This window comes from Nematolebias whitei, chromosome 10 (genome assembly GCF_014905685.2).
Source record: "Nematolebias whitei isolate Nwh7 chromosome 10, NemWhi1, whole genome shotgun sequence".
Lineage (NCBI taxonomy): Eukaryota > Metazoa > Chordata > Actinopteri > Cyprinodontiformes > Rivulidae > Nematolebias > Nematolebias whitei.
In genome coordinates this window covers 38,586,986-38,599,791 of record NC_056507.1, presented here as the reverse complement: position 1 = coordinate 38,599,791, position 12,806 = coordinate 38,586,986, and positions in this window count along the sequence as shown.

Here is a 12,806-nt window from a genome sequence, read left to right as displayed (position 1 = left end):
GGGGGGGGGGGGGGGGGGGGGGTGAGGTATTATTAACAGTTTTTAAAGCAAACTTGGCCTGTAAACAGTTGTCCATCCCGGTGTCCCGCGCCAGCTTTGAGCTGAGCGCTTTTGAACTCGGACACTGTCCTACGGTTCTGTGCGCGCTCATCTATCGCCCACCTCATTCTAAGGACTTCATAAATGAATTCTCTGACTTTTTGGCTGATATCACACAGAGATACACTCACTTTTTGCTTATTGGTGACTTTAATTTGCATGTGTGTTGTCAGGAGAAGCCCTTAGTGAAGGACTTTCTAGATTTATTGGACTCTTTTGGCTTAGCTCAGCAGGTGAGCGGCCCCACCCAGGAACACGGTCACACGCTGGACCTCGTTTTAACACGCAATGTCTCTGTTTCTAATTTGAAAATCGGTGACAATGTTTTTTCAGATCACATGCCTGTATTGTTTGACTTCACCCCCCCCTTTTCATACTGCTAAGACATGCGTTCCTGCACGTACGCGTTCCATTAACCGTTTTACTGCTGCTCGTTTTAATGAAGGTTTTAATTCTGAGAGGATCGAACAGTTCCCGGTGTCTCTTACCACTGAGGAGCTAACCTCTCAGTTCAGCTCTGCCTGTTTAAATGTTCTGGACCGTGTTGCTCCCCTTAAAACCAGAAAAACGAAACTTAGATCAGAGCCTTGGCTGAATGACGTCACGCGAGCCATTAGGCGGCAGTGTCACAGAGCTGAACGAAGGTGGAGGAAGGACAGGCTACAGATTTCTTTTCAAATGTTAAGGGAGAGTTGGCGTCACTATCAGAAAACCGTTAAAGCTGCCAAATGTAAATTCTTCTCTGATTTAATTGTCTCCAACTCCCACAATCCCCAAGTTCTTTTCTCCACCCTGAACTCAGTTCTACACCTCAGTGAGCCTTCACCTCTGGAAGCCTCAACTGAGCTGTGTGAAAACTTCCTCCATTTCTTTTTAGAAAAAGTGGCAAACACCCGGGCACTCATTTCTCCGCCAGCTCATGATCTGTCCATCCCATCTCAGTGTGTGGCTGTGTTTGACCACTTTGAGCCCATCTCTCTGTCCTCTCTGGAGCAGGTAATGTGCAGCATGAAGCCACCTGGTTCCCCCTTTGATGTGGTCCCCCCTCGACTACTAAAGGAAGTTTTTCCTACCCTGGGTCCTTTTATCCTCACTATTCTGAATAGCAGTTTATCCTCAGGTGTGGTGCCAAAGACTTTTAAACATGCTGCTGTCCAGCCCCTCCTGAAAAAACCTAACCTTGACCCCTCAGTCATGTCCAACTTCCGGCCTGTCTCCAGACTCCCATTCACCTCTAAACTACTGGAAAAAATTGTGGAGTCTCAGTTGAAACAGTTTTTGGGGGGATCACGCTATCCTAGAGTTATTCCAATCTGGCTTCAAATCTCTCCATAGCACTGAAACTGCTCTACTGAAGGTTTTTAATGACATTTTCATATCCACAGACGCAGGTGATTCTGTGCTGCTTGTCCTATTGGACCTTACATCTGCTTTTGACACCATCGACCACAAGATCCTCATTTCTAGACTGGAGCAGTGGGTGGGCATCACAGGGTCAGCCCTTAAATGGTTTGGGTCCTACCTCTCTGACAGAACCTTCTGTGTCAATATCAAAGATTTTAGTTCGGCATCGACAGCGCTCCAGTGGGGGGTACCGCAGGGGTCCATCCTCGGTCCCCTTCTCTTTTCTTTATACCTGCTGCCACTAGGTGCTATCTTCTGCAAACACAACATACCCTTTCATTTCTACGCCGATGATTGCCAAATTTACTTCCCCCTGAGGCACAGAGGCACACGCTCTATTCAGCCTCTTCTTGACTGCCTGGCTGACATCTGGGACTGGATGGCTTTAAACTTCTTAAGCTTCAATGAGAAGAAGTCTGAAGTCATGCTGTTCCATCCCAGTGGCTCACTCATGAACCATGACATTGACCTTTTCTCTCTAGCCCCGCTAGAGAAACAAAAGGTCACTAATCTGGGGATGATAATGGACCCGTCCTTAAAACTCAACAGTCACGTAAACATGATGGTCAAATCCTGTTTTTTTCAGCTGAGACGGCTGTCTAAGCTGAAGCCTATACTCTCCAAAAAGAACCTTGAGACAGTGATCCACGCCTTCATAACACCTAGGCTTGATTACTGCAATTCACTTCTGTTTGGAATCAGTCAGTCCTCCATTGCTCGTCTACAACTGGTCCAAAATGCTGCAGCCCGATTTTTAACTGGTACAGGCTATAGAGAGCACATCACGCCAGTTTTGGCCTCCCTGCACTGGCTACCCATTCACCTTTGGATTCAATTCAAAATTCTCATGTATGTTTTTAAATCACTGAACAGTTCCGCCCCATCCTATCTCACTGATCTTCTGCAGCCATATGTCCCACCGCGCTCTCTGAGGTCAGCAGACCAGATGCTTCTCTCAGTCCCAGAAACCCGTCGTAAGCTCAGAGGTGACAGGGCTTTCTCTGTTGCAGGTCCACAACTGTGGAATGAGTTGCCACTGAGTGTCCGGCAGGCTCCCACACTCTCAGTCTTTAAGTCTCGCTTGAAGACCCACTTCTATTCGCTTGCCTTTAACACGGTGTGATTTGTTTTGGTCCGGTCTGTTCTCTACTCTGTTGGCCATTTTAGTTAGCTTCTGCTGCTATTTGTATCTGTATTTCTATTTTATGTTTTCCTGTCCGCTGTACATGTTTGTTTTCTTTTGTACAGCACTTTGGTTGGCCTTGTTGCTGTTTTAAGTGCTCTATAAATAAATTGGTATGGTATGGTACATTTCAGGCTTCAAATATAAAGATAGAAAATTTATATTTTTTGTGAAGAATCAACAACAAGTGGGACACAATCATGAAGTGGAATGAAATTTATTGGATGTGTCAAACTTTTTTAACAAATAAAAACTGAAAAGTGGGGCGTGCAATATTATTTGGCCCCCTTGCATTAATACTTTGTAACGCCACCTTTTACTGTAATTACAGCTGCAAGTCTCTTGGGGTATGTCTCTATCAGTTTTGCACACCGAGAGACTGAAATTCTTGCCCAGTCTTCCTTGCAAAACAGCTTGAGATCTGTAAGGTTGGATAGAGAGCGTTTGTGAACAGCAGTTCTCAGCTCTTTCCGCAGCTGAGGAGGGCCACTTCCTGGATCTCTTTTCAGTGGTTCATAAGTGGTTAACCACTTATGAACCTCTGAAAAGAGATCCAGGAAGTGGTTACAAGAAGAAGTTAATAGATTGCCTGAAAAATTTGGAGCAGGACAAGGCTATTGACCGTATTCTGTACCACAGACTGTACCCAGGGGAGGCTACACCTAGTCTGAATGGTTTACCTAAAATCCACAAACAAGGTGTACCTTTAAGACCTATTGTTAGCATGATTAACTCTGTCGCTTACAAGGTTTCCAAATATCTGGCGTCTGTACTCATCCCTTTAGTTGGCAGCTCAGAACACCACATACAGAACACCATGGACTTTGTGGAAAAGGTGAGGGATGTCATCATGGAGACTGATGAAACAATGGTCTCTTTTGATGTCACATCACTCTTTACGTGCATTCCTGTTGATGATGCAGTAGAGGTGGTCAGTTTAAAATTAAAATCAGACACCACTCTGAGCAGCAGGACCACGCTTTCCACAGAACAACTGTGTCAACTCTTGAAACTGTGCCTGCAGTCAACCTACTTCACATATGGGGAGCAATATTATAGGCAGAAACATGGGTGTGCTATGGGGTCTCCAGTTTCTCCTATTGTTGCCAACCTGTATATGGAGGAGGTAGAAAAGAGAGCCTTGGCGTCCTTTTCAGGGACACTACCAAGTCAGTGGTTCAGGTATGTTGACAACACCTGGGTTAAAATTAAATCTCAGGAAGTCCAACATTTTACTGACCACATCAACTCTGTGGATAAATACATCAAGTTCACACGAGAAGATGTAAAAAATGGCAGGTTGGCTTTCTTGGACTGTGAGGTCTCAGTCTCTGATAGAGGACATTTGCAAACCGAGGTGTTCCGCAAACCCACCCACACAGACCAATATTTGCAGTTTGACTCCCATCACCCTTTGGAGCACAAGTTAGGAGTCATCAGAACTCTGTATCACAGAGCAGACAGCATCCCCACTAACTCGGGAGCCAGGCAGAAGGAGAAAACAGGCTCTAGAGCAATGTGGATATCCTAACTGGGCCTTCCTGAAAGCAGAGAAGAAACCCAAACAGGACTCCAGTCAGCCATCAGGTGAAAAGGAGGAACCCAGACCCAGACCAGTGGTCATTCCGTATGCTGATGGAGTATCAGAGAAACTGAGACGTTTATTTTCTAAACATAACGTCCCAGTGGCTTTTAAACCCCAAAATACATTACGGCAAAGACTGGTTCATCCCAAAGATCCAGTCCCCCGGCACAAACAAAGTACTATTGTGTATGCTGTTCAGTGTCAGGAGGGCTGTGATCAGTCTTACATTGGGGAAACTAAACAGCCACTGGCCAAAAGGATGGCCCAGCACAGAAGATCAACACCATCAGGCCAGGATTCTGCGGTCTACACTCATCCTGCCATTCACATCCTGGACAGAGAGGAACGATGGTTTGAAAGAGGAGTAAAGGAGGCCATCTTTGTGAAAAGAAATCGTCCATCATTAAACAGGGGTGGAGGCCTCCGGGTTCAACTGTTCCCCTCTTACAATGCTGTGATTGCTAGTATCACTCAGCCCCCTGTGAATAGTAAACAGCCGTCAGTGTACTAATGATCTATTGTTAGGCTGATGGTCTTTCTTGACCATGTGAGCAGCTGGTTTTGGTTGTCAGCAGCAAACTGGTTGATCCACTCTGAGAAGGTGCTATTTAAGAGACTGAGCTGAAAACAGCACCTCAGACTGAGGAAGTCTCTTGGATGAGAGACGAAACGTTTCTATATATTTTTGCTTTGTTTTGTTTTTTGTTTTTTTGAATGTCCAGAGGACCAGATTGAACTTTTTTGGATTTTTCTACCTGGATTATTGAGCATGCATCAGGATATGTTGCCATACTTTTTACACTCAACCTTAGCTGCATGGGTGGAATATTCTGTACCGTAGTAAATCTGACAATAGTTCTCCCATCCAGGAATCTCATTACAGAGTCTTCGGGCCAGGCTAAACGTACATTCTGTGACTTTGTTGTTACAACTCGTGCCATGGTCTTGGACTAACATACCTGTCTGGACGGTACTAGGCGCTGGACCAAATGTCCTATTCTTTGGAGTACACAGTTGCTAAAAATTGGTATTTGATCCAATAATTAGACAAGTGGTGTAACCAGGGTGTGACCCACTCTCTTATTTCTTCTTCCTGAAATCCCCACCATGTGCATGACTTGTCTCTACTATGATACTCAGTTGACATGACTGCTACTTCTGTTTCCCACAGCCGGCATCTAGGTGACATACCACTACTCTCCCACACTGAGTTGTTAAGACTATTGAAAATACGTTCAGCCACACATTTGTGTACTTTGTCAAAATCTCACTTTGGTGCAGTAAGGAGCTCGTTGGGTTTTGGTAGCCTCTGCATGTACATATCAGAAAAGTAGGGTCCTTGAAGACCCATGTGTGTCCTGGCGTGCCCCTCTGCAAGTCTCTTTCAAAGTGGGGGCAGACCTGGGACCACCCAGACCCAAGGTAAGGTCATAGTCAGCCAATCTTCGTGCCAGGCATTTACAGGATGGAATATAGCTGTCCAGCTCCAATAATAATAACGTTGATTCATAACTGGAGTTATTGGCAAATAAATTTGAGATTTGCACTCACCATACAAGTTCCAGTAGCAGACTGGGAGTTCTTTCAACTTGTGTGCTTTACAGTGTTCGCTCATGGCTTTGATCACCGCCTTGGTTTGATTTAATATTTTGTCTAGTAGTTTCTGGGGGCGAGTATGTGGTCGTCCTAGTTTAGCATTAGGTCTGAGCACCTTTTTATGCCTGATAATGTGAATGGTTTTTAAACCAGTCAAATTTCGAGATGGCCTAGTAATATTTTGAGGTGGGACTTTATCACACTCCAAATGAATGTTACCCCAGAACTCCCAGCGAGAGAGAATTGTCTGGCAACTGTCATCCTTCGGTGGGGCAGGATAAATGGTAAATGGACTGTATATAGCACCTTTCTATCTGATCAAGATACTCAAAGTGCTTTACACTACAATCTGTGCCTCATTTACCCATTCATACAACACTCTACTAGATCTCTACAAAGCTAATTGAACAAATCATTCTAAAGAGACTAATCAGTGCTTTATCACATTCATACACCGATGGGACACACATCAGAGGCTATGAGGGGTTCAGTGTCTTGCCCAGGGACACTTCAGCATGTGACTGCTGGTGGATTCGAACCTCCAACTCTTGCATTGGAGGACGACTGCTCTAACCACTCAGCCACAGCCGCCAAATCACCTCAGCTTCCCAGTAGCCCTGATGACTCAGCCCCAACAGAGGTCGACAGCCCCAATTGCAGTGCCACTCTGGTTGTTCTCTGTCTGGATGGATCCAGTCGCACCTTATCTGTCTCCTAACGTGTTGCTTTAAGAGAGCGATCCAGATCACCACTCCATCTGGCAGCAACAACAGGTTGGATGTGTTCCAATCATGTCTGGTCAAATTTTTGGCCGCAATGGTTATCAGCCACTCAGGTGTCTCGTTCAATTTCTGTTCTAAAGCATCGTAGCCTGCCCTTCGTACTTGATTCCATGTTACAGTTTGGTTCAGGAGAGAGTCATTGTGATTCCATGGTATGAAGATATTTCTTGATGTGATGCCCCAGCAGGTCATGTTGGCATACTTGGATCTTCCATGTGAAACTTTTACGTGTGTCAGTCTCCATGGTCTGATTCTAGCCTGGTACAAAATAACCAACAACATTACAAAGCCTATTAACACTACGAGTCCCTCCAGAAGGTTCGTAGACAAGCCGCTTTATCCATAATCGTAATCCTTGGGCATTCCTTAGGTTGGTCAGGGGTTGCTATATCTTTAAAGTTATCTGAATCATTGGTGTCTGGATCAGTGGTTCTCAGGGGTTTCATGTTTTGGTAGTTTCTTGGAGGTTCTAACTTCAGGTTTCCCTTCAGAGTGTTCACGGGTGCTGGTTACTCGTCCTTTAAGAAGTTCTAAGTAGAGTGGTGAGGGGTGTGGCAGTCCAGGCTGCAACCCCCTCCACACCCACTTCCACTGAGTTTCCTCCCACTCCTCAGGTTCAGGATGGGGCCATGCAGTAGTTGTGACCATATGCCATATTGTACACTGTTTGACATTTCCTGCTGTATGATGTCCCTCAGTTGTGCACGAACTGAATCCTCAGTAGGATCGTGTTCTGCTAATGTTTCAATTTGGGTTATTAGGGGTTGATTTTTATGTAACACTTGTACTCTGTAGCCCACTCAAGCCCGTGAGTTTCCCCAACGGTGATATGGTGTTATCACTTGATCTTCCACCATCCGCAAGGGAAGGTGTTGGTTTTCTATGATATACCACTCTGATGTACTTACTCTTTTACAGATGGATTTTACCATAGGTGGGCTTGTGGTCCAGATTACTATTTTTCCCACGGAGATTTTGCAGAACTGACTCTGGTACGGTTCGCGGTAGTTTGGACCCCATTTAATCTTGATCTTTTTTCTGGCTATTGTTATGTAAACCACATTAAATATACATGGGGAGGTCAATGGACAGGGATATGTTATAGTTCCGTAGGAGGGAAGCTTTGCCAGGCGAAGGAGCTGTTCTTTCTGGGGCTCTTCTAAGCGAGATTTTCTATAGTACTTAATGTTCGTGTAAAAATAGTTTTTTGTACAGTTCTTCCACATAAAAAAATCATGTTACCATATATATATTGTCAAAAAAGTGTACGGAGCTCAGACTGATCTAATGGGAGAGAACAAGTCAGAACATGTTATTATGTGTTATGTCATTTTGTGTTGAGCTGCTAAGTCATGGTTTGAAGGCCTCACAGCGTGAGCACACACACACACACATGCAGGTCCACACACACAGGCCCGTCTGAGGCCCCTCTCACACACTCACACACACACACACAGGCCCGGCTGAGGCGCACACGCAGGAGGAAAATAGCAGAACAAGAACAGAGGAAATGTCTTCCCTTCTTAAATAAAGTACCAGTTTCAGATAAATGAGAAATATGTGTTTATGAAGAATCAATAAACAAAGTAGATGATCAAGTGAAATTATAAACTTTGTGATTAAAAAATGTAATCTTATGATTTTACAATGTAATCTGTGTTTAAGCTGATTCATGATGAATGTTGAAGGGAAAAAACCAGTAGCTTCATGAAGGTTCTGGAAAGTACCATGATGTTACGCAAAAGAGGCCATAGAACGCAGCTCTGAGCCAATCAGCATGAGACAGCACAGAATGACAGTGCAAAAAAGTAAACTAAGTACACCCAGATTTTAATATGCATAAGAATGACTTGCAAAGTCTCATAAGGAACCAGTGGAGTCCAACCGAGAGCCCGCCTAAAAAAGGTGGAGTTAGCCAGATGGGGTGACTAGCCGAGAGCTGTCAGTCAAAATCTGAGGCTTTAAAAACAAGCTTTTCAGTGAAGTCTTGGCTGTTTGGGGGATCCTCTTCACCCATGAAGGACCCAGGACAAGATCCTAGGAACCTTTGGACGAATTGTGGATTAATAGGGCAATTTTGGATGTTCTAGCTGGAGGAGAATTTAGGGTGAGAATCCGATGGAATAAGTTTCTTTTTTGGAACTATTTCTTCAAAACTCAACAGCCCGGATTAAACCTGAAACCCTTTTTCTTCAAATTGAACCAGCAAGGATTAAGGAGCGGCCCAGATCCTAACGACATGGGATTGGGAAATCTGTCTTTTACCGGATTCAGAAAACATGGTAAGGGAACGCTCCACAAAATTGATCCTAACTAAAACCGAAATTTACCAAATTTTAGCAGTGGTGTATGAATTGACTAACAGAAAAATTTATTATATCAAAAACCTGGTTGCTCAGAGTTGTAGAAGGGTCTTCTTTGTGGTGAGGAATAATCTGTTGGGGCAGGTGGAGAGAGTAGCAGGGGCGATTCTAGGATTTGACCTTTAGGGGTGCTTAGCCCCCAGTGCTGAAAATGGCTCTTTGCTTGAATGACACGGCGATCATATAAGTTCAATAGTAAACAGTTATTTCAATGGATCAGATGATTGTTTCTTAAACTTCTGTTTTGTTTCTGAACCATCACAGAAAACAAAGGCAAAAGGTCTATAAACTGAGAAGACAAGAAAAAATAAGACAGAACTTTATTGTTCCCACAGGAAGTTGTTGAAGGGCTTAATCATAATGATTAGAACTGTCCAAAATAAGTGAAAAATAAATTAATATTGCATGACAAATCTAACATTGTATCACTTTTTGGGTTTTAATTCTCTGATAAAGAGTGGTGATGGTAAAGTGGTAAGGAAGCACTTCACCCTATGATAAATTGTATTTTTGCTCTTAGTTTCTCCAGAGGGAGCAGTTGTAGTGGGCTCACTGTACATCACCCTGGATAAGAGTACAGCAAAAGCAAAAGTCTAATGCAATAATTGCTCTGAAGTAGGTTGGGGAAGATTAAACAATTTTATAACCTGAAAAATAATACATCTAAGTAAAAGTACTGTAGTGGTATTTTACCATGAATCCAGGTGACTGACTGTGAGTAGTTTCACGACTGCAACAACAGAGTATATCTTAGAAGTTTTAGCGTACCGTTTAAAGTACAGTTTAGCATATCTTAGATCCTTATATACCTTTACTTTTTATATTTTATACTTTTGCTATTTTTGGATGTAACTGGGACCTTGTGTACATAATTTTGTTCTACCTCATACCACATGTGATGTGAATGACAATAAAGAAACTTGAACATAACTGACTGTTCTTGCCTTCATGGCTCAAAAAACATTGTCCACAAGGTAGATGGTGGTCTAAACATTTTTAAAAGCTTTTAATGTTGATCACACATATAAATCAAATGTATCAATCAAAGGCAAATAGATTAATAACTTGTTTGTAATTCACAATTTCAAATAGTCAGTAAATTTTAAAGAAGAAAGATATGAATAGCCAGAAAAGAATGAAAATCTGGTTATAATCCTGATTAACCCACAACAAAAACTAACATCAACAACATCTAAGCAAATGTTGCTTTCTATTTTGGCAGAACTAAACTGTGTCGCCTAACCTTTAGGCTGGCAAATCTGTCAATAACTTTTTCAGAACTGACCGTGTTAAGCAACTCCTTCTCAATAGACATTACAGCCAGATCATTCAGCCTGTTTTGCCCCATGGTCCTCCTGAGCCAGGTATGGAGACGACGCAAGGCACTAAAGGACCTCTCACAACTACAGCTGCTAACTGGTATTGTCAAAGCAGCTTGAACAGTAGTTTTAAGTGAAGGGAACATGTCAGCATCAAGTAAGTTGAAAACGGTCAATATGTCTTCAACACCACCAGCCTCTGTTTTGCGTCTCATGTAATTTTTGGCTACCATCACCTCTTCTGACTTGAGGTCAATGTGATAGTGAAGTGCCAGTGCTGACAATGCTGGCTCAGACAAGAATTGGTCTGATGTTGGTCTGCATGCATTAATTCCATTTAGTAATTCCTTACCAACATCACAAAAACGCTTCTCAAGTTCTGCCAACATTCGATCCAAGCAAGGAAACAGTAGCTTTTGTTTGAGGTCTTCCAACTTTGATGTACTACTAACCTCACTGCCTGCCCCACAAGCAGACTCCACAACATATTCCTCCATTTGTTTTGCCTTACGCCTCTGAAAAGGAGGATTGTGGGTTGATATTTGGTTAGCCTCACATAAGGCCATAGCTTTGGCATGAACATCTACAGCAGTGGCATCATTGCGTTTCTCCTTGAGAGAATCAATTACTGCATTTTTGTATTCCACTGCTTGGGCGAGATCAGTGGTCTTATTCTGCAGGTATCTGTGTAAACATGCTGTTACAGACAGGAGAGTGTGGAAAACAAACAGCAAGTACACTGTTGAGAATTTACAGAGTTTTGCCTTCAGTCCTGCTGCTAAAGGTGTGTTGATGGCAGATAGGCATTCAGCGATGGCAGGGAAGTTGTCAAGTACTGCATTTACTGAACGAAGTTGGCAGGCCCAACGTGTGTTTGACAACTGGACAAGTTCACTTTGCTGCAATCCTAGCTTTCTTTGCACGTCTACAAACTTGTGATGGTTCACAAGAGAGACACTTTCCAGAATCTCAAAAAGCTCTCTGGCCTCAGAAATTGCTCTGCATGTGTGGCACAAGATGATGTTTAATTCATGTGCATAACAATGCACATAAATTGCTTCAGGGTGCTTCTTTCGAAAATGGGCTTGGACACCCCCTACTGGCCCACTCATAACTGCTGCCCCATCATATGTTTGAGCCACACATTTCAAATCATCAATACCTTTCACCACCAACTGGTCTTCAATTGCAGTGGATATTGATGCAGCATCAAAACTGTTCAACTCTGTAAGGGATAGGAACCTTTCCTTCACAAAACCCCCTGAAACATATCTCACACAGATCGACAACTGTTCAGTTTTTCCATCCCTTGCTTCATCAGCCATAATGGCATACATCTTTGACTCCCTCATCTCACTTACAATAGCTGCTGTCACCTCCTCGGAACAACATTGTATCATTTCATTCTGACAAGCAGATGAAAGATAGGTGGTGTTTGATGGAGGAGTGTACATTTTCAAAAAAGGGTCAAACATTTTCAGAAGATCCATGCATGCCAAAAATGCTCCTTTATTGTGGCTGTCAGCTGACTCATCATGACCTCTAAATGGAATACCCTGTTTCCCCAGCATACAAGTCAATGCCACAATGCGCTTCAGGTACTCCCTCCTCTCACTGATGTCAGAGGAAGTTGCACTCTCTACTTGCTGCAGAACACTGCCCTTAGACAAACTAGCTCTATAGCTTTGCCAGCAAACCACACTGTCTTTATGTGATTGTGTGGTTTCATGCTTATAGAATAAGCTCAGTGCCTTTCTCCAATTTTTCACCCCACCAGTCACAAAAACGTCCCGTTTTAAATTTTTGCCAAACAGCCTACAACTATAGCAAAATGCAGCATTCCTTGCAGGAGAGTATTCCAGCCAGATAAAACTCTGGAACCAGTTATACTGAAAGGCTCTCTTCTATGTGCCAAACATACTTTGTGGGTACTGAGGCAGCTTTAGTTGTTTAGGACCAGTGTCCCTGTCACCTAAATCAGAGGCTACATTTGTAGACACTGATACTTCAGAGTGCTGGCCAGCCTGCTCTTCAAGCTCTTCTGCTTCTTCATGTACCTCTCCAGTCTGCTCCCTCTCTCCTTCAAGATACTCTCCCTGTTGTTCTCTCTTTCCTTGAATAGCACAATTCAGAATAAAAAAAATTAATAGTGGCTTAAATTAGTTCTAGATAAAACAGGTGTAAATATAATATGAATACAATGCTGTTTTTTTCATATTAACAATGAAGTGTTTTGTCCCTATAAAAATCTAGGCTTATTTTCTCACGTGCTTCTTCCATGTCTTGCTCCCTCTCTTTGTCCTCGCTCCTTCTCTTTTTTCCTCTTGTGGACATTGCACTCAATCCATCCATCCATCCATTATCTTTACCTGCTTCTTCCACTCCCTCTCTCTGTGTGCTCCTTTTTCCCTCTTTGTGCATACAAACATTTTGTACAGAACTTATTCAAAGTAATCTTCAAATAAATAAAGCAAA